General features: G+C 40.9%; 1 long non-coding RNA gene across 2 annotated transcripts in view; it reads left to right on the forward strand.

Annotated features, from left to right (window-relative positions):
- The window catches only part of LOC135804198 (uncharacterized), a 74502-nt gene that overhangs the window by 48362 nt on the left and 2436 nt on the right, over positions 1-23704 (forward strand). The window contains exons 2-4 of one of the 2 annotated variants that reach the window (XR_010550990.1): positions 20054-20119; positions 21756-21964; positions 22230-22447. This is a non-coding gene — a long non-coding RNA (uncharacterized lncRNA). Of the gene's footprint in view, positions 1-20053; positions 20120-21187; positions 21517-21755; positions 21965-22229; positions 22448-23704 lie in introns of those variants that run through there. The other variant, XR_010550991.1, reaches the window with a different exon arrangement.

Here is a 23704-nt window from a genome sequence, read left to right on the forward strand (position 1 = left end):
AATAAATAACCAACAACGTATTCCGCGCACGTCGCGCGACACGCGACCGTTTTACCATTTTTGATTTCCATAACGAGGCGGCGGCAGAGGGGGCGGTTGTTGTTTCAACAAAATTCGAACACAAGCCGGTAAAGACCTGTGGAACATTAATGCATGTATATGTATTTAGCTAGAGTACACGCCGTGCGCGGTGGGAAAATTTATGAAAATCCGCGGACAAATCCGGAAAACGTGGAAAATCCGCGCGGAAAACATGTGAAAATCGTTTTGCGCGACATGAATATGCAACACGGTTTGCATAATGCTTGCGATGTGCGCGATAAACACGCGCGGTAAAAATTACGCAACCAAATGAGCAAAGCAATCGGAGTGTGTGTATATTTGGTTGCCTATCATCTATTTACTCTCAGCTACCGCCCGTCGTCCAGTGTATAGCATTTGTTCGGAGGTGCTCTTGTGCGCTGGGCTTTTGATGGATTGATATGCGAGTCCGCAATCGATATGTCAATGCTTCTCATGATTTCAATGGGCGGCGGCGGCGGTCGTGGCGGTGGTGTTGGTGGCGGCACGCCGGGGAATGAGTTATGGCCGAGTTATTAGTGCGTTGGAATTGACGCTGATTGAACATCGGGTACAACGCGCGCATCGGGTTGTGCACATCGGCGGTTTGCCGCCCTCCAAACCGCCCCACAGTGCTTTTGTACCAGCGTCGAGTACACGTACCATTGGGTTACAAGTTGTTAGTTGCATAAATTGATTTGATCATAGCGCGGACCGCGACTAGCGGACCGGTTCATTTGCTGCTGGCCACCGCCACCGCCGCCGGCCGCCTCCGACCTCGAGATGACTAATTAAAACTCGAAATGAAATGAAAATTCATTCGGAAACACACAATCACTTCCATATTTCAAAACGATTGAAATTTATTCCTGTTTTCCTGTCATATTATACAGAGTGTTTCAGAAAAATACAAAAATTTAAAAATTATTGAAGAATCAAAACCGGAAACAAAGTAGGTATAATGCCACTGTAGAATATTTCTATTTTTTGTTGTATTATACAGAGTGTTTCAAATTTTTTAAAAATATTCTTCTCTTGATCAAAGAATTAAAACCGGAAACAAATTATTCCGTGTTCCCGTAGCAGAACAAAACAGTTATTAATAGTGCGCGCGTTGAATTCCCTCGGGATGCAATGACACGGCAATTTTCCGCATTTTGCGAATATTTATCACCGCGCATAAGCAGCCACTTTGGCGCATGTGTATATATTCCAAGATGCATACGCCGAGATTTATTTCCATCCGCTTTTATGCGCGCGGGCTATACATATACAGAGTGTTTGTATTGTTTGTCATGTCCTCATGTATCGCGCACCCGTAATGGGATTGCAAGTCGGCGTGCAGCTCGTTAATCTAAAATGCGCGCCATAAAATCGGTTCTAATGGGCCCCGGAGCAGCGGTGGCGGCGGCGAGCGTCGCGACGCTTTTCAGCGCGCGCGCGCGCGCCCGTCATTAAAACGAAGCCGAACATTAACTAACAATAAGTATAAGTGACCGTGTTTCGCTGCGAGACCGGCTTTGGCACACGCCATCGACGATTGTAACAAAAGCTTCGAATGCTTTCACTAAATTAAATCTTATAAATGTATGTTTGTGTCGCGATTACGCAAAACCACTCGGTGGATTTTTATCAAATTTTGCAATATTAAAGTTTATAGTGTAGAATAACACATAGGATAGTTTTTGTTGCAAAAATTTAATTTTAAGGGTGAGAAATTAAGGGTTGAAATTACAAAAGTGATAAAATCATAGTTTTTGTGTTATAATTGCAGTATAAATGATAAATAATTAATTTAAACATAAAATTTTATCGAAACATGTTGTATAATATATATTTTTATGTAAAATTTGAAAATTCCAGGACTGTGACCCTGGGAATCCTGCGGATCTGGGTGAATTATAGCCCTGCACGTTTTCGCGAATCAAATCGCCGGTGCCGCTCGACAAATCTCGAGAAAGATAATTACGGGCGGCGCGCACGCGTCCGTCGGGACTAATTAACTTGCGCCGCGTTGCCGCCACCGCTTGCCGCCCCATCTCAACAGACTCCACAACGTGAAAAGGTGCTGCACTTAGATTTTGAATCGTCCCGTGGAATACGTGCATACGTAAAACGCTAACTCCCTCAACGTTTTGCTCTCTCGACCGCCGCCGCCAACCCCCGGAGGCGGAATATGATCAGAGAATCACAAAAAAAGGATTTAATGACGTCCCCGGAGCTTTGAAAACACCACTCGGTTTTTATTCAAATCGCAACGTGGCATTTTTGTCCTTATATCTATATATAATATTTATCTGCCCCCGGGAGGCGGTGGAGAGGAAGAAAAAAAATGAATACAATACAACTGAGTTTAAGTATGATGTAATGATTAAAGGTTTGCGTTTGACGTAAACATTAAACGAAAATTTAATTAATTTTTAATCAAGGGGGGGCTGGTGCTGCCCCACCGTCGTTTAACAAAGTTATAAGTTATCCGATAACAGTGAACTTTATGCGTGCGCGCACCCCCTATCAAAGTGTTACAATTAATTAATTAATTACGCATTTGCCAAAAGATGTTTTCGTATGGCGGCGGCAGTGGGGGGCGCGGTGCGGGTGGCGGGAAAAGTTATGTATGCGATTAAGTGCCAACGCGAGGCGCGACGATGTTTCACTTATCAAAGTTAGCTTCTTAATGTCGCCTTCGCTTCCCTTAGCACGCTAAGACAACCCTCATTGTCTTAGGGGCGGCGGCGGCAGCTGGAAATGGGGTGGGCACATGGCATTGAGTAAACAATCGCTATCAATAAACGTTACGCCGTGAACGCTGCGATAAGCAATTTTCCTCGAGCATGTGATTTATGATGTGATTTAATCGGAAAGTACAAACACCCTGTATCTCCTAACTTGGTTAGTGGGTTTTAAAGATGTTTTCATATATTTTTTTAAGGGCAGAATTTTTTGGGTGACCAAATTTTGTAAATTATAAAAAAATGTTGGGGAAAACACCCTGTATTTTATGATTAATTGGCATTTTTAGGCACTTTTGATGAGTTTTTGGAGTAAAAATGATTTGCATTTTATAAAGGGTCTCCTCAGCTATGATATGACATTGAAAAAACACAAATTTTCTTATTATTTCAACAGGAGATACAGGGTGTTGATATATAAAATCCATATATTCTTGTATTGCAAACGCAATAGAAAGTTATTTTGCTTTTTCATTTACGTTTATTTCCGGTTTTGGACGCGCGACAACTGATGTCAACAGGCAAACTCGCATTGTTATAATAAAATAAACAAAAGACGCTCGCAGGAGTCGTATTTACACTTGTGAGTCCTGTTCTCGGGATTTTCATCCCCCTCGTCCGTGGCGTAATAAGAAAATCGGAAAACACACGCGCGCAATTCCGAATTGGAAAACTTTCGCTGACAGTTTCGGTGAGCGAGAGTCGGATGAAGGTTTTGCTTCGCCGCCGCCGCCGCCACCGCAGACGTATATAAAGGGTGGAGGCGGGTTGGCGGTGTTTTTGTCTTTTTCTTGTACCTGTAGATGGTCGAAAATCGGAACATTTTTGTTATTATTGACTTTCTCCGACTGCCGCCTCCGCCGCCAACGCAGCCACGGGACAATCGGAGAGAAACCGGTCCGCAAAACGCACAATATGAAAGAATAAAGCGATTACCTCGGGAAAAATTACATTTTCTTTATAAAATTTATACCGCGACAATACTAGTTTAGCATTGAATTCAACATGGGATATAATACGTTAGTTATAGTATTAATGTGAAAGTTGGATTTAGTTTTCTATTTAAAGTTTGAGACTTTAGTCACGGCCGTGACTAAAGTACTTAAAGCCGTGAGTAAAGTTAATTTTTTGTGATATGTCAAAAAAAAGATATTGACGAATATAATTGCTAGAAATAAAATATTTTTCATTTTCACACAGAGGAACTCTAGTATATCTTTTTCTTCCTGCGACAATTCCAATGCATTTTAGAATGAGGCTGGCTTGGCGACGGCTGCCTTGCACTGTTATTCGCGTGTGTTCCATTAACCTAGAGTAAACAGAGGAGATCAGCTGTAAGTCCACGGGTTTACGCTGGATAGATGAGGTGGGCTTTACTTCCCGTTCGGATGCAGCGCCACCGCCGCCCCCACCGCCATGCGCTCTCCTTTATCTCTTATCCCCTTTATCACGCAACCAAATCGAATCGAATGAGCACACTAGAACGACACGCGCGTAGAGAAAGGTCGTGTCGCAATATGCCCTCTTCCACAAAAGGGTCGCCGCCGGGGGGCGGGGACGAAAGCACTCACAATTCGCAGAAAAAAGGTGTTGCTTTCGAATTTCAACGCCGTTCGGAAAACAATAAACTTTATTCCACTTTCGAAATTGAATTTACGAACGTAAAATTAAATTTAACAAACAATAGTTTAAACACTCTGTATATATACATCATCGGGTGTGTGTATTTATATCAACCTCAAAAACTTGTTATTCTGCAATTTTTTTATGATGACTTTGTTTATTACCCAGCTGCATGTAACGCCGCCTATAAACATCCCTTATTATACCGGAAATGTCCTTGTTTCCGGCATGTTTGGTCACAATAAGGAAAAAAATTACGGGCGTGCGGACCCGCGCAATTACTATTACTGCTTAGCAAGCACACTTGCAATTTGTAAATATGAACCTTGCTAACCCTCCAACCACAAACCGGAAACGACCGGCAATAGTCGCAAGATTTTACGAGGCTCACATATTATATTTTATGCCTGAGGGGTGAGTGTAGAGAAATTAATTGCAGGGTCCCGGTTTTGGACACGCGAATTAATTGACTCTTAACGCGAAAGAAAAGCGGAAAACCGGAAAACGCGTAAAATATTACAAGAATTTGTACGTTTCAACAGCACACATTCTACTCAAACTTCGAAAATTAAGTTTTTGTTTAAAAAATATTTCAACACCCTGTATATAAATATTATGTGACACATTGTTTGTAATTTTGTTTGCCGTACACGTAGTGGACGCCGCCGCCGAAGCGAGAATGCCTTTGTGAATTTTCCAAATTAGCGTTGGCGGGGTTGAGGGAAGACGAAGGTGCAGGGGGCGGCGGTGGACGAAAATTATCATCTGAGATGCGAGCGTCCGAAATTCGATTTGCTTCGAAAATACGCGCGCGCACAAATAGAAATTTGCATTGAATTTTGCACAAAACACAAAAGTAAAGTTTTCGAGAGATGCACACGCCTGAAAAGTCCGCAACCAAATGTACACGACAAAACAATAGCCATTGTTTGAGAGGGAATTATGTAAAGGAAAAAGTTTACACTGCACAAATATATAAAAAGTTTTATTATACAGTGTGTTTAATGTGACGTTTTTACGTGAGAGCTATTAAGATGGCGTCTTAAATATGCCATTTTGTGATAATTTTTTACATCGTCGTAAAACACAGACAATGCGCAATATTTCCGGCAATAGGTGGCGTGAGGGGTGGCGGAATTTACGATTGCGTCGCGACGCACGTCATAAAAGCGTAAAAATAAATGCGGTGATGGTCGCCACAGGTGGTGCACCCGTGCGAGGTTAGTGTCTTTGTGACCAACAAGTTGGGGTAAGCCGTCCCCGACCCTAAACCGGCCGCCTCCGGCTGCGGCGCGTGTTGAATTATTTATTCGATAAATTTTACAGCAGCGACAAGCGAAAACCCTGAGCCTGGGGTTAAATTTTTTACCCGCAACACCCTGTATAAAATTAATTCAAAAATTGATATCTATGTTGATTCAATTGGAATTCGGACAGACCAACTCCTATAGTTGACTGAATACTCGTATATTAATAAGACAATCCAATTTGCCTCGGGGGCGGCAACGATAGCGATACATCGCCATGATTTCAAATCGCACGCTCAGCTCGCGTAAATCCGAAAATCCATAGCTAAATCTAAATCAACCCTGATAACCTCCTGCGTCGGTTGGTTTCGGTTTTGGGGGGCTGGTTTAGTCCTGCAGTGCGAGTTAAGTTAATTAATTCAAAATTGTATCGGTTAACAAGCCGACAAGTGCTGGACGTGTTGATATTGTGGACCTACACCACCAAAACCACCACAATCCGTGCATAATAAACATCGGACTTAGTGCATTGGTATTGTCGCATCTTTAATATGCTGCATCTATGACACAAAGAAATGACAATATTGATTTGGTGCATTGGTATTGTCGTTCGGAACCATTTGATTATAAAAATAAGCAAAAATTTTTTATATTTTTTGGTTAATTATTTTTTATGTTTACAATTAATTTTCTTTAATTTTGTTTTTCGTCGTTAATTAAAACGAAAAAAATTATCTTTTCTGTTGTAATACGCTGACAAATTGAATTTGCTTGTTTTTATTTAATTTTATCGCTTGTTAAACATGCACAATTGCTGTAAACATAACCGAACAATAGAATCCATGCACGCCACTGGTTTTCAGGTTAAAAACCGATGTAATCCGAAGGAAAACACGTTTTCGGCGCGTTTAAAATGCGAGAAAATTCACAAAACAGCGGCAAATGCTGACAAACAAAGGCGAATCAAATTATCTAATCAAATAATCCGCCATTTTTTGTGTTTTACATGGAATGCGAATGTTGTTCTTTGTCGTCTGTCGTTTGTTTCGCATTTTCAACGATTTTTTGTGTCATTTCAAGGTGCGTCCCGGTTGCTTTATCAAATATTCATGCGAGTCATGCTCAAATTATACGCGTTCACCCTTCGGGGGCGGCGAGAAAAAAACACCCTTAAGTTTGTATCAAGATAAAATTTTACGTAATACAAAAAATTTAATTTTTTGTTGTAAATGTTTGACGGTCACTGGTTGTGGTCCGAATAACCTCATATTATGTGAAAATGTTTGCGACTGTAAGTAATTTTCTTCAGCGACGACGACTTGCGAGATATTTCCGGCCGGCTTGATCCGAAACTCATTCCCTCTACCTCTTGACGTTTGAGCTGGGGGTGGTTTTCACCCTTTCGACGGCGACGGCGGCGCAACAAATCACAAAATCACATGATATCGACCATCGTGTCGACGTGGATGAGTGACTGACGAATGGTCTCTGCCCACCCCCAACAAACAAAAACACCACCCCCCCCTGACGCGCGTTTTCTTTTCGGCAGGCCTGTTTGGTGAGTGAATGATGTTTTCGTCGGCGGTGGAATGATTTGGCAGAAAATGCGTATAATGGACCTCGGGGGTGGAAATATGGGGTGGCAAAGGTAAAACTCCGGTGATACATAAAGTTCAGCGATGTAACGTAATAATTTTTGCTTGATTGAGCAACAACCTCTTAGAAAACTACCCCGCACGTACGTTTTACGATCCGAGATGGTATAAATCTTTTCGTATAAAAATAAAAATGGCCGCCGGAATTTCTGACCGACCTTGATTGCCCTTCAGGAGGAAAGAAAGATAAATTCCTGAAAGTTTTTTTTGTGAGCACGCGTAAATTAAACCTCTAAAGGTTTAGGTTTTCTTTTCATTCCTCCGGCGGCGGCCATTTCTTGCTTTTCGGGGGTACAAAAGAGCAAAACTCTCGTGTCGCTAAAATTCAAATTCAAATTGAATGGAGTTAATAGGTCTTTAAGGAACATCGATTCAGAACAGCCTTTTTACCGTGGGGTGGCGGCGGCGGCGGCGCACCCAAGGGATGAGGGTGTTGCAGGACCAAAGTTGACGACGCCGACACCGACGAGAGTCGATGCAAAGAAAATACGCTCAATTATTGCGCGCCCCAGGCGGGAAAATACGACTTGCGTCGATGAATAATTTACGCCTGCTCGTTTAACCGCCCCCCAAGCACGTCGAGCGAAAACTAAACCGATCCGACAGCACGCAGCACGCAATTCAAGTAACTTAACACCTTTGAGAAGAGATTAACATCTTTGGAGAATAAATCTGTCATTTTAAAATTAAAAACAAAAAGAAATTAAAATGGCGATAGATTGGATTTGAGGTTAGTTTTGTGAAGTTATTCGGATAGTGGTCGGTAGTGAAGAATTTAATTTTACGTTTTGTTCGGAATGCTTAACTTTAGGGGTTGAGGGTTGAGGGTTGTGGGTTGGGGGGTGCAAAGGTTAAAGGGTTAAACTTGTGCGGGCTTTCAATTTTTCGAAATCTATCCGCACGTTTTTCCATTTTTACGTAACTCAGGCGATGCAATTTTAATTCCCGAAATGATTTTCCTAATGCAATTGTATTTTTATGCTATACTATACAGCGTGTTCAAAATATTTATTCTGATAAAAAATGAGCGTTAATATAAGACAAACATAACCACAAACGCCGCAAACAGGGATAATAATGTTTGCGTCCGCTTTCATTCTTTTTTTTTTGTTCGTCGTAACTCGTCCGCTGTTTGCGCGACGTGTGCACACAAATCGCATGTTTACCCTACGCGCGGGGGTTGTATCCACCCCTTTTGTGTGTGTGCGCGATCATAAAAACTGATTGATTTCCACACCCTCGACACCCAAATTCCTGGATTTACATCTTTCCGCATGAATGCCTGCCGAGAATAATTTTTTATTTAATGACTATGTTTTATGACCTATTCAACGCTAGATGGCGCTACTGTGAAATTTTATTTCGTTTTTTCGAAAAAATGCGATAAAAATTTAAATGTTTTTCTTTTCGTGCTTTTTTTGAGAGCAAGTCTATAAATCAAGTGTTTACACCATCGAGATGCTATTATGCGAACCATAAATCACGTTTTTATTTCGCGACACAATTGTCTTATCCGAAAACACAGCCTCTACGAATGTAATTTTTTTTTTGGTGAACACGCTGTATGATATTAATACATGTCACGATATCGAATGATTAATTGCTGCGTAATGATATTTTTGTCGATAATTACTCTTTTTTGATCATTGGGGGGCGGTAATGGTGGAATGAATAAAAAAAATTGTAAACAATGTCGCGTTATCTTATTACGTGTGAGTGTATGGCGAGGATAGTCGATAAATGCGCTATCGCCGACCCGTCTCCGCCGCCGCCCCCGACAACAGGTCGCTATGATATCATCCATCCTGCGACGCATCATCCCCTACGGAAAGCCTCTCACGTCCTCGCATTGTTTCGATGTCGGTTTATTACGTGTCATCGGACGTGTCAGTTGTTCATCACCTCCACCTCTTGAGAACCACCTTTAAAAACCACCCTTCAAAAAAATACAACAACAACATTGTGTGTTATATCCCGTTAAGTAAGACGAGTACAATAAGGGATGATATAGTGAGTTTTTGGTGCGCAGGATAGAAAAAATTTTGATATAAATTTGACGACAATACTAATAAGTTGCGTTGTTGCTGGGAAAATGAGAAAATGGCGTAAAATGACAATGAGTGACACGGAAAATAAAGGAATGACGAGAGATACGAAATGAAAAGCGTGCGTGTCCTGCATTAACCCTGCGGAAATTCCTTGCGACGTGAAAATTACGAATTTTTTCCAATGCACATGTTATGTGTGTAAGTTGAGTTGCATAACTAAAACTATAAAACACCAGATGGCGTATTAAATATAATACTCACATTGTATAAGTATGGTTGTAGTTTCTTTATTTCGAGCATTTTATATTTTTCATTGCCGCCCCCCGAGTGAATTCCATTGTGCGATACTATTACGTGATTCCACTCGGCGGCGGTTTAAAGGTTTACGAGCGCGCTGCACAATTTTTCACGCGTCCACACGTTTTGCCGCCGTCGGGGGCAGCACACTCCCTAATACGCATTACGTACGCCGGCATGACCTCCACAACTCGCAAGTCGCAACTAACTTCAAATCGGGGGGCGGCGGAATTAAATGTAATCTACTGCGTACATGCCTCGATGAGTTCAACAACTGCCGCCGTCAGTCTCTGACTGGCGCCGACCAAATTGCAAAAATCCTCATGATAACAATCACCACACATAAAAAACTTTAAAGTTTTGTGTGCGCCATCTACCGAACAATAGCTTTTAATCATTTTAACAACGTACACATACAATATGTTTAAAGTTTTTAGGGAAAAGTTTGTGTTATTATTTTGTGAGGTGTGTTTTAAAAACATGAGCTATTCATTTGTGTAACATATGCAACCAGATTTACATTCATGCGCGTCGAACGATAAAACTCCAAGTTTCTGGCGTCGGAAACTTAAAAAACTTTTGTTTGCTCGACTTGCTCGCATCGCTCGATATGTAAAAGATTGTGATGTTGTAACGTAACAGATTTGCTAACACGAGCGGTTGTGGGGGCGGCGGCGGCATGAGCGGGGTGTGAAAACTTTGCGAACAAAACGTTTTATTTATTCTCGCGCGAAACTTATGCGCGCCGACATTAACTTCCGTTTTTGCGCGGAAACCGGAAACTATCACAGGGACGCACTTAAAACTTTCAATTCACCATTGTGCAGTAACTTTAAGACGTAAAAAGAATTAATTTTAAGTATCGCGAAACCGGAAAACCGGAAAAAGTTGTAATATAGCGCGATGGATGTTTATTGAGTGGAATATGCATCGTTAACACGAGAATGTGCGATTGGTTGCAGAGTGTTTTATTTGTGCATGTGTATATTTGGTTGCATTCCACGCTAATGGAAAAATCGCATAAAACCTGATGACCGTTCGGGATAACTTTACTAAATATTGCATTTCGTGCTATTTTTGTTGTGGGTTTTACGCGTTTTAACAACGAATATCCGACTATCAGACACAATTCGATTTTATTCTCTTTTTACGTAACAAAATCCGATTTGGATCCGGCGCATATTGGTTTTTATTGCGCTTTATAAATTATATTTTAATTATATCACTCGGTATACAAAAAAAATACATAAATTCGTTTGTCTTTTGTTTTCCATTGTTTGATTTTAATTAAGTAAATCCTTAAGGTATTTAGTCTTGTTTAGTCCGCGCAAAGTCCTAAAAGTTTTCCTTTTCTTGTCAAGCTTTTGCAAAACAATTGAGTTTTTTTATCTTTCAAACAAATAATTTAATTCTTAATATATTTTCATTTCTTGAAGAGGAATAAAACGTTTTTTGTCAAATGTTATTTTTTCAAGAGACAAGAAAAAGGTTTTAATTTATTAATTCTTTTTATGAACCCACGAAGACGTATCATGTTTTTTTACGTTTTATATCCGCCGCCCCCCAGGAGAAATGTGCAGTGATGGTGTGGTCTCGTCCGATGGTCGGTTGGCGGCTCACCTTAATTTATTTCTCGCCTTCTTACTTATCTTTTTACGCGTTTGCGTTTATACCATTTTTTTCTCTCCCGGTTTTTTTTTTCATCCCTTAACTCAGTATTTCTGCGATTGCCGTGCCAGTTACTCGAGTAACTAGACGCGCGACAAGACGCGACTTGACCCAAATTCCGCTTCATGATGAAAAGCACCCCTCAAGAATAATACTCACTGTTTTATTATTTATACGGCGAATGTACGCCAAAATGTTTTATGTTTTATTAAACACGCTGTATACGCGGAGGGTATTCTTATATAAACCCCAACGAGAAATTCTTTTCAATCGTGATAGCGGGAGTTGCTCACAATGCCCATTGAAACTAAGCTAGTTGCGAAAAGTGAGCGGCGGAAAGTTTTTCCAAACCGCCCCCACAGTGCGCCGATTTTTTTCGCGTGGAGGACGAAGCGTCGCTCGTGTTTTCGGTATCTCGGTATCCAATTGCAAAGTTTTTCCACTTTTGTCTGTTGATCACGATCCGCGTGAGCGGCAACGCAAACAGATGCTACCCTTCGATCGGCTTTTCGATTGCTTCAACGTTAATTAGACATCTACAATTTATTTACGCTTTATTTCAAGTGTATTTAGCAGGAGATACAGGGTAATCAGAAAGATGATGAATAAAAATAAATATAAAGAGTTAATGTTGGGAAATTACCACGCCGAGCACGTATCACTAACTCACTTCACGTAAACTCTGGTGTTCCCGATCGAGGGTGGTATTCCTGCAGGATATCCGAGGAAATCCAAGGATTCCGGCGAGTTTGACGTGACTTTCGACTTTGTGCCGACTCGCCGACTCCGATTCACCTCTAGTGCGGCGGAGCGTGAAAAAAGAGAACGTCCTGCGGGAGGCAGGACTTTTCGTCCGCCGCCGCCGCCGCCGCTACCACACAGCCGCCCGAACTAAATCGACGAAAAATGAATAAATCTAATCTGTCCGCATTAGATGGATTTATTATACGTCTCTGAGTTTCACGAATGGCAGGACTAAAAGTCAACGGGGGCGGCAATATTCAATAGACTTTATTTTTTGCCTCCAGAAAATAATAAAACTAAATTATAATTAAATATTTAAAATTTACTCGAGGGCAAACGGAAATTACGCTTTTTTCCCCAACGGCGACAATTCCAATGCAACACGACGGCGCGCAATTTAAAACTTTATTTCCTTTTATATTCACGGTAAATTTTCTTAAGGGTTGCGTTCTTTTTCGGACGCTGGAAGGTCCTTATCGCGCGCGTCGGAGTATTATCCTTGGCGAGGAGCGACGCTTTTAAATATGCATGTTTAAAGAGGTTTCCGTGCGACGTGCCGCCGTCGTCCGCTCGAGAAAATGTGTACACATAACGTTGGGGCGGCCTAAAAGGCACTAATGCACGACAGGACGAAAAGGACGAGCGAAGGATACAGTCAAAGTTTTTTTTGATCGCAAATTTCAATGTTGGAAAGTTTTAACTTCCGGTTAGGTGCGGATATTTCCTGAAACAAGAGGATGTTGTAACATGTTTAATCCGTATCGGCTGAAAAACTAGTTTCCCAATAGATGTAGCACTCAATCAAGCAGTTGCAGGCTGGGATAGCGCAACCGCAAACAGGCGAGTCCTGCAGGAGCAGGACTCTTCCGATCGCTCATCGTGCGGCGCGCGGGCATTTCAATCTGCTTTAAATTGGCCGGACTCATTTGTCACCTGAGCCACTTAACACGTCCGGTCGATGGAAGGCTTGTTTCCGCCACCGGAAAACCGGAAAACCGGATTTTAAAGGATGTTCCGTGACAATTGCGTATTCCAAAAAAAAATTACCGGCTTTTAACCTTTGAAAAAAGTATTTTTTCCGGTTTTTGCGACTTCCGGGTTAATAATTCTTAATAATACTCTAGGAGTCGAAGAGAACGTTTTTTCTTCATTCTTGCGACGGACGTAAAGTGAGCAATTTGTTGTTTTCCACCCTACTACTTTCCACTTCCGCTTCCGGAATGTTCCGTTGTCCCCTGAAGACTAATGCAACTCCCATGTAAAAATATACAGAAACTACGCAAACTATTAAAATGATTTATTAATCTCGAACCGGCTCGTTATCTGCGTTCTCTGAGGTGTACTTGAGCTGCCGCCGCTTTCACCCGCCCCTGATTCAACACCACGAGTAGTGTTGTGGTAAAAACTTTAGTTTTATCTTTTTTTATGGAAATTTTGTTTTCTGTAACGAGAAGAGTGAAAATTGTGCCAGAAGGTTAACTTTTAGTTGGTAGGTCCTGGGGGCGGCGGCACATATGTGCTGAGGGAGGGAATTTTGAATAGAACTTCATAACTGCAAACATGAAGCCGTAGAATTCTTGTGTGTACATTTCCTAGTGCTAGGGTTGAGGCGGTGAGGTTGTGGCGGTGGCGGCGGCGGCGACATGCCGCCTCCTTCTCTACTTTCTCCACCTTGCATTCGGGAAATGTTTGAATTCATGGTAATTTTGAATTTAAACAGTTTGCTACCATTGCCGAAATGAATACATATACAGTGTGTTCAAAAATTTAAAATATTTTATTAAAATAATTAAAAATAAATATTTTATATAAAATTATTAATATTTATTTGTTTAGGTATGTGATGGGGAGTTTATGCGTTTGTGGACACACTGTATGTTAATGCTTTGTAGATTTTGACGAAATGACTGACTGAGTGACGATTTTATCTCGCGCTCGGCTTTTCGCCAGTGCCTCGTTATATTATGCAATATTGCGTTATGCTAACCCGTCGCAGCCGCCGCCTGCGCTGCTTGCCGCCCCCCGTGCGGTATAAGTGAATTGCCGAAAACGAATGCCGACATGCCGAAACGGTGCACGGCGCATGGCGCACCGACAAAACGCTTTGTGCTTGCCGCCCCCTCACACCACTACCCCTTTATTCAACCGCCTCCATCGCGCTGTGCATACATGTTAAACTAAGTTATGTGCGACTGCTTGTACATTCAAATCGACGCAATGAAGTAGTTTGCATAAAAAAACGAATCAAAATGGCGGTTTTTACCGGAGGCGGCAAAATTTAAACCCGAAATATTTAAAAGTGTAAAGTGAACAGTAAATAAATTTATTTTTATTTAAATATTTTTTAAAATTTATTTATTTTAATTTTTTTGTGACACTCTGTATGTTTAATAAACATAACCTAACTTCACCGCTATTCACGCGCCCGCTTCACATAAATAAAACAATTTCAATAAAGTCTGAATCGCTTGCGCTCGCATGACTCCGAGGGCAGTTAAATAACAACAAAAACAAAACAAAACACAAAAAAAACTTTTGCCACCCCCGCAACCCGATGCGGTAGTCAAAGGGTGCTTTCGCTTCGGCGACTCGCGGTAGTTACGCAAACAGTTGTAAGTAACGCCGAGCAAACATTCACGGCGCGTGTGTGCATCCAGCTGCCGCCCCTCACCTCACACCTCACACCCGCCCCCCTCACGGAAACACACGCGAGCGTATAGAATTTTTAATGCGTAATCATAAAAGCGGAAGTAATGCGGACCACCATCGCGCCGCAATGTGCGGTCTTTTCAAAAAACTGCGCCGCCCCACGAACCACACGTACCGAAAAAATTCACAAGCGGTGAAAAATTAACCGTTTTTTTTTTTAAATAACAATTTAACAAAATGTTTTGTTTGCCACCGCGTTTTAACTTTTTCTATGTTTACACGCGCGCGCTGCCGCCTCCGAGCAACAGTGTGGCGCGCGGCAAGGAAAATTTTTATCCGTACTTTTATTGCGTTTTATTTGTTCGGGGGCGCAAATGTTTATTTTTCAGTTTTCGCCGTTTGAGGCCCGCAGGCGGCGGTGGCACCGACGGAGGAGGCAACTTCGTTTTTGCCGCCTCCGGGTGAGTGCATTATTTCCGTTGTGTTTTTGTTTTTGCCTCACATCATCTCGAGTTGCACGTTCAGACCCACGTCAAACTCTATATAGTTTTATTTATACAGGGTGTTGCATTATAGTTGTATGTGTATTAGGTGATTTTGTGGACACACTGTATATGACATACAGATTTTATTACGTCCGAAATGAAATGGGTCGAGTGCGGTCGCGGCCCGTGTCTGGTGTCAGGGGGCGGCGTGAGGGGCAAAGCTATTTTCAGCAGAGATTCAGAAAAAATTAAAAAAACACTTTACATGAGTTAAAAATTAATTTTTAGTTGTTATAAAAAAAATAGTCGGGTTTTTGTTTAATTGATTTATTCTGATTGCTAGGATTTGTCAGTTGAGCACAAACGTCAATAAAAATGATGAAAACTTCGGGAGGCGGCAGTAAAAAAAGATCATCAATAAATATGAATCGAAATGCGGACGCGCGGCGTCGAGATATAGCCAGGGATCAAGCGAATTCATCATACATTCTCGCACGCCGCCGCCGCCGCCGCCCCGAGAAAGGATTCGTGCACGTTTATAACTTTATACGTTCGCCGTTCATCGAACGAGAATTATACGAATCGATCAAACCGAACGGAAAACGAAGAACTAAAAGAACCACGATCGCCCGGTTGCCGCCCCTCGGAGAGCTGACGCACGCTCAAATTCCGAAACTAGCAGCCGGTATCTTTTCACATCACTGCGCGTGCATACATCGCGAACATCTATTCATTTTGCGCGAGCGCATAGCAAGAAGACATATATCGCCGCTGCCGCCGCCGCCCCCTTAGGCCACCCGTGATTCGATGGGAAACGTGTGAGTCAAATTGAAAATTGAATATTACTGCGTCCGGGAATCATGTGGAACAATGAGGCAGAATATATGACGATCGTAAAGTAAAGAGGCGGGTTATCAAGAGTTATGAGGGCAGTGGGGGCGGGCGCGGAGGTAGAATTCATTGAATCGTTACAAGTAGCTTTTAGTTAAACATTTTAGATGTAAAATTTACAACGTCCTGCAAATACGGTGATAAAAACTAAACTATTGTATGAAATGGGTTGATTTATGGTGGGGGTATGAAGGATAATATTATGCAACCGTGTGCAAAATTTCATAGCTATTGTGTGAGTGGTTGCCTAGTTATCAGGTGACAAACTTTATCATAAAATTTTAGTATAAATTTTGAGTTAGTTTACATTTTTATGGATTGTGGCGTAATCATAATAGATATTGTCATCAAATAAATTTTAAATTATAGTCCTTTAGATTCTCCATGAAATGCCAAAAAGAAAATAATATTTAGTAATCAATATTGATCGTAATTAATTATTAAAAATGATAAAAGTTTTTATAGTATAAACATTTTTCGTAAAATTCAAATTTCAACCCTTTATTCAATATTTATTTTAAAAAATAATAAGTGTGTAATATACTCAGTATATTTATCTACCCTTGTGCAAAATTTGACGTTTCTACCCCTAACGAAAATCACGTAATGCGAGTTTAAAGTCCAAGTCTTGCGAATCTCGCGATTGCTGTGCAGAGGAAACGTTTAAGCGTCGAAACGCGCGAAGACGTGCGCGCTGGCGTTGTTGTGATTTATTATGTATGCGTCTAGAGCGTTCATTACCCCAAACGGAAACAAAGGGGCGGCCGCCACCCCTTGCGGCGCGCAAGTCTGCGCCAGTGTCGCTTGTTGATATGCTCGACTTCACCTCAATGCCGCCACCACCGCATCGCATCGGCGAACGTCATTTTCATACGCGCTCATCACGCACATTTGCTATTTTTCACCCTCATCAACACGGGGTGAAGGATAGAGGGAAGAAGAATATTGTTTTGAGATTTGCGGAGTTTTTCAGAATACGACGAGAGGAAAATTGGAAAGTCTTTAGTAGGTCAAGTTTACGCTCGTTTAACTCGGGGTGTATTAATGTTAGGGGTTGGAAATTTATATGGGTTAAGGAAGGGTTCATTTGGATTATTGGTGTAAAATTTTGTGGAGTTTTGTTTAATACTTTTTGAGTTGTTGTTAATTTTATAAAAAATGTGTAACAGAAAATCAAGAGAAAGAAGTAATTGGAAAGTATTTTGTAGGTCAAGTTTACGCACGTATAATTTGGGGTGTATTTAGGGTAGGGGTTGGAAATTTATTGGGGTGAAGGAAAGACTAATTAAGATTATTGATGCTTAATTTCAAGCTGTAATATCAATTATTTCTTAAGTTATTAATATTTCTGTAATATATTTACTTTTAATATTTTTTAAAATTTAGTACAAATTTGCACCCTTATAACTTAACAACCCTTCAAAATAGTTCTACCAAATTTTGTACACCTAATTATACTATATTTGAAAATCTACTCCTAAAATTTTATCAATTTATATTTAATGGTTTCCAAGTTATTGATAATTATATAAAAAATTATAACAGTAAATCAAGTGAAAGATGCAATTAGGGCTAGTTGAGTGAATGAATTAATCCGGCGCTTTATTATGCCGCTCGTGTAGTACTAATTAACAAAACATTTACCATTTAATCGGTTTATTTGCAAATTCATCGGATCGCACGCAGCGCAAAGCCTTTGGGTGATACAACCATCGAGGTTGCAGGATGCAATCCGCGATTATACTTGTGCGACTGAATATAATTGAATAATTTTATTCAAAACGCGCCGACTGGAAATGTATTTAATGAGTTCCATTACTACAACCTCGACACGGCCCACTAAACGTTCGATATTTTCATATATCATTTAATTAATGCAATGAATCGCGAATGAATAGCGCAAACATTTTCATTCAATTTGGATTCCGCTCAAGGATAAAAATTATTTTAAACATTTTTAATGATAAAATTTAAATTATTTTATGAAATGGGTTGGTTAGTAGTGGGGACATGAGGGATTAAATTATGCAACTGTGTGTAGATTTTTGTAGGTTTTGGTTGAGTGGTTGCCTAGTTATAAGGAAACAAACTTCATAAGAAAATTTTGGGATAAGTATTGACATTTTTACATTTTTAAGGATTGCGTGGGAATGGAACAAGATATTGCAACCAAATAAATTTTAAAATATAGTCTTTTAGATACTCTATCAAGTACCATAAATAGAAAAATATTATGTATTAAATATTACCCGTAATTAATTTTTAAAAATGATTTTTTTTCGTAAATTTTACTTTTTTCTCATTTCATTAAATTTGAGCACTTTCCAAGTATAAAAATGATTTTAAAAAGGTATTTTTTGATTAATCTATAAATGTAAGCTGTAAGGGTGCAACTAAGGGTGTGTAATACTTGGCAGACACTCATTTTTACTTGTGTACATCATTGTACTCGCTAAGTAGGTCACGTGTTTTTTTTTTCTTCACCTGCGTGGTTGAAATTGAAAATATTCTCAGCGCACGGAGACGCAGAGACGCTAATTAACCAGGTGGTGCAGTGGAGAAAAGAATAAGAGGCACAAAGCTCGCACACAAACAAAAGATTGTAAATCGTGTATTTTCAGCGTTGTCCTGCCGAGCATCCAGCAAAGACGGTCAACGTTTTAATGACTTTAATGACTCGCGAGGCTGAAAATTAAAATTAATTACGAAAGTTGCGCCCACGCCCGAAAATCACACAATAAAAATATTCCTAGCTGCGGCGCGGAGGTTTTTGCTTTGTTTGAATTAAAATGTCACGCGACGCTGGCTTTTTATAATTTTAATTTAGTGGAAATCTGGAATTTGTTTGACTAATTAAACGCTGTCACGCACTTTTTATACTTAACCAGGTGTGAGTAATTAGTTGAAAATATTTTGTCAGTGTAAATAATTACATTATGAATTTTGTGAGGAAAGTTTTAATGCGCATGCGTAGTAGCGCACAATTACTAGTTAACTTGTTGATACGTTTGAGGTAAATTAAACTCGCGGTGGAATTGTGTCTCGTCATCGCGTTTTAGTGCCCAATTCTCGCGTTGCAACAAAGTGCACATCGGTGCGGGCGGCTACGGGCGGCGGCAATATCTGTTGGCGTGTTTAATTTTATGCGGCGTGCGGGTTCTTTAATTACGTTTAATAGTTTGACAATTATGAAACAAGCACGTTCGTTAATGGACTTAATTTACCTCTATTAGTTGTAATTCAGCGCGCGGTCGGGGCCGGCGTCAACCGCCGCCCCACACCTACATGAGTTTAGTTTATCAACTTTAAAGCCGAGATACGTTCAATTTACACACATTTAATTTCTGCGATTGTGATTTAATCATAAACTTCTTTAAACTTTGGATGGAAAGATTATTTTAAATTGTTTGAAAAACATATTGTAGGTTATTTTTTGATCGTTAGAGAGTATTGCAAGTTGCGCATGAAATATGAAATTCGATATCTTTACGAAGATATAATGTATGTATAATATTCGAAGGGTGCGCGCCACATGCGCTCACCTTGATAGGAAACGAAAAAAACACGTTACATAAAAATGAAAAACGTACCGAGAGGGATAAAAATGGTGTATTATTAACATGAGGTGCTCGTGTAGGTGTATCCGGTATTCTTGCATCATTGTTTCCGCTTTGAGCCGCTCGCAACTGACGTTTAAATTTACACCTTGAGAAAAATCGTGGTTTTTTTTTTAATGCGCCGCAAAATGTTATTTCTTTCAACAGAATTTTCTTGAGAGTGGATGTGGGAATTCTTTTGTGTTTTATTTTACATACATCTGCGTATATTTGATATTTTTTGATATCGTGTTGCAATTATTGACACATGTATGTAACATAATATACGAATCTGTTAAATTTTTCAAATTTATTTATCTGAAGCAACTTTTTATTAAGTTATTTTTCAATATTTCAGATACTTTCAAGATGTTTTGTATGCCAAATAAGGAGTATTCTCGAAGACTACAAAAAATAAGAAAAGGTAAAATACTTTAATAATTACTTTTCAATTTTTGCCCATTTTATTGAATCGCGAATATCTCGTAAACTAAAAGCGATAATTAGGATCTGATCGCAGCATCTTAATCAGCGGACTATTCTCTATGAGATAGGATACTTAAATCGGAAATCCGAGGGATGAAATTTTTATTCTTAAGAAAAAATTGCCAAGGGGGGGTGCTTGATACTTTTTTCGACGATTTTGAAAATTCATATGTAGAGAATTAAAGCGACAACTACCACCAACTCAGATTGCTGATTATGAAGATTGGGAAGTTTCTCAGAAATCTGGTAAAATATAAAATAATTATGGCTCACCGGTAAAAGGCCTAAAACGCGACTAAAAGGGTGCTAAAAGTGACATTTTGCAATTTTTGACGATTTTTCAATCGCGAATATCTCGTAAACTAAAAGAGATAATTAAGATCTGCTCGCAGCATTTTAATCTACGAACTATACTCTATAAGATAGAATAGTTAAAACGGAAATCTAAGAGATAAAATTTTCATTCTTAAGAAAAATTTGCCAGGGGAGATTGCTTGATACTTTTTTCACGGCGATTTTTGAAAAATTCATATCTCTTAAATTAAAAGCGACAACAACCAACGATTGCTGATTATATGAAGATTGGAAGTTTCTCTATCTGGTAAAAATATAAAATAATTATATTTCTAAAGTAAAAGGCCTAAAACGCGACTAAAAGTGCTAAAAGTGACATTTTTAATTTTTGACGATTTTTCAATCGCGAATATCTCGTAAACTAAAAGAGATAATTAAGATACGATCGCAACACTTTAATCGACTATACTCTAGATAGAATAGTTAAACGGAAATCTAAGAGGTAAATTTTCATTCTTAGAAAAAAATTTTCCAAGGGGGTGCTTGATACTTTTTCGACGATTTTCGAAAATTCATATCTCTTAAACTAAAAAACGACAACAACCAACGAATTGCTGGTGCGAAGATTGGAGTTTCTCTATCCGGTAAAAATATAAATAATTATATTTCCCTACAGTAAAAGGCTTAAATTTTCAGTATCTGTGAGTGAAGCGGCCGGTGGAAGTGTCAGAGGCGGCGGCCACACCCCTATCCGCCACTTGCTGCCCGTTTCCTCCGGCACGCATACACATCAGTTCCGATCGACTGCGCCGCGCTCCTTTTTGCCGCCCCCTCCATCCACCGCCTGTACCACCGATGATACAAATCGCGCTCGCACCGTATTCATTAAACGCAGCACATCGCAATCCGTTCAAACGCAAACCGTCTATCAATTCTCAATCTTCCTTCGGTTGGAGGCGGCAAAAGATTTAACCCCGAGTCAAAGGGGTTGAGTCGAAGATTTTGGCATCGGTTCAACATCTCTCTTTTCGTATGAAAACGGTAATTTGTCTTGATTTACACTCGAAGACGATGAGATGAAGAGCAGGCAAAGAGGGGGGCGGCAGCTTGACACGACCAAGCGGCTGCTCGGAGCACAATAGGCGAACATTAGCGCTCGCCTGCTATTCAGACGACGTTAAGCACTTAACGCCTTAGATAACTCGTAACTTTATCACTCCACAAGCAAAAAACTACCCTTAAAAACCACCCCCAGCAAAAAAAATATATTTTATTTTTAGTTATAGATAATTTCAAAATGGAATCTCGCCTGGAATGTGAGCCGGGAATGTCAGCAGGACGAAATGGTGTAACTATGCGCGGCACATAGTTGCAAAACCGAGTGCGTGACTGCCGCCGCCCCCCACCGCCAAAGTACAAAATATGCGTAACTAATTATTCGGGGAACTATGCCACCCCTCCGGAGACCCGTTTTCTTCCAAGAGATGAGGTAAATTTAGTCGCAACGATTAATAATTTCTAACAAAACGCTTTCCACAGCTTTGCCGCCCCCCCCTTCTACAACTCTTGAACCCGCATAAACCCTAAACGCACTTATAACTAATTGGGATTATTTGTTATGCGAAATCAGTTTGACTCGGTGTGTGTTAAGATGGGGAGCGGCAAATATGTTACACGATTTCATGCGACATGTGTACGTCATAACCGGGGATTTCCCGCATTTCTTGTTTTATTAAATTTTCGTTACTCCACAGGCAAGTGGGGGCGGTAGTGGGGGGCGGCTGAAACCAACGCACACACAGTCTGGGAAGCAGTTGCGAGTCTAATAGTCGAAGAAGGGTTTTGCGTTTGACGGGAAGATTTACACTGGTTTCGGCGTTTTGCACCATTCCGGAAACGGGAGCGGCAAGGGAGGCAGAACTACCCCGCGACGTCATCCCCGAAAATGTCTGCAATCGACGTTGATTGAGAGGTAAATATCTAAACCATCTGCGTGTTACGCGGCTACTATTCACACATCACGATAGACTCATTATACAGTGTGTTTAAAGATTTTTTATATAAAAATTTTAAACTTTTTGAAACACTCGGTATAAAAATAGTGCATTGATGCTGTCAATGTCCATTTCGTAGAGGTTAAACGTCTGAAGTAAAAGTTGAACATCGCATACTAATCCTAGACATACGTTTCAACGCCACCGGAGGCGGCAGGAAGTGAAGGTGAGGGGTGGAAATGCCTGCGAATGAAGGAGGTCGCCTGGCACGTGCTAATATTAATTCCAATATCGCCGCGCCGCTAAACTAAAAATCATTTAGACCTTCGACGCTTGGCGGCCTGGCGGCGGCGACGGCGGCAACAGTCGTGGGGTGAGAAATCTAGCGAGAGGTGCCAGCCGTTGACGCCAATATCACTCCGCTCTACTTTTCGATATCCGTGAGCGCGCGCGCTGCAATGCGATCCTCGCCGCCGCCGCCCCCAACCACCCGCACAACCGCCGGCGGCAGGACTGAAAGGGGCCGATCGGAGGAATTTTAATATCGGCATTCCAGCTTCGAGGCGAGCCTGCCAGCGGCATCATCGGTGCCCTGACTCATCCCTGGCCCCGTCGGCGTCGCGTCACTTGCCGCCTCCGACCGGCAACCGCCTACGGTCGCGTCTTCGATCAGCGCGGCCAGCGCGCGGTTAGCTACGCAAACTAATTACATACCGCGGGCACGCAGCAAATTAGCGTCCCTACGGTCATTTAGGGGGGCGGCATAAACTACTCATACCTTTGTTGTGTGGGCGGCGGCGGTGTGGGAAAAACTCATAGTTAGAGTAAACAAAATACATCGGCGTGTTTTATCTTGTCGGCAGCGGTGGTGGAACGTGCGTGCGTCAGTTGAGAGAGTGGTTTGGGGGCGGCGGGGTTAATGTATGCCAGGGCACGGTCAGCACTCTTGTCGCGGCGGCGAAAAAACCAGCACTCGCTCGCGAACGCGTTCAGAATTAAAACAAACAGAAAAACTGCCGCCGCCACCGCCGCCCCCAACGCTTAACCACCCTTAAGTAGAAATGTTTATGTACTCGCCGCGCGGATTACGACAATCTCTCGCTTGGTCTAATGTGAACCACACCAGGATTATTATTTTTTTTGTTTAAATAATTTAATAATAATATACAGGGTGTTCAATGAAAAACAAAAACAAGAAAAGTCTCCTTTTAAAAAAAAAATTTTAAATGCACTGC

The sequence above is a fragment of the Atheta coriaria genome, unplaced genomic scaffold (genome assembly GCF_025399875.1).
Source record: "Atheta coriaria isolate IRGN ID8LTWV9N9 unplaced genomic scaffold, Caltech_Dcor_3.1 hic_scaffold_3_pilon, whole genome shotgun sequence".
In the NCBI taxonomy this organism is placed as follows: domain Eukaryota; kingdom Metazoa; phylum Arthropoda; class Insecta; order Coleoptera; family Staphylinidae; genus Dalotia; species Dalotia coriaria.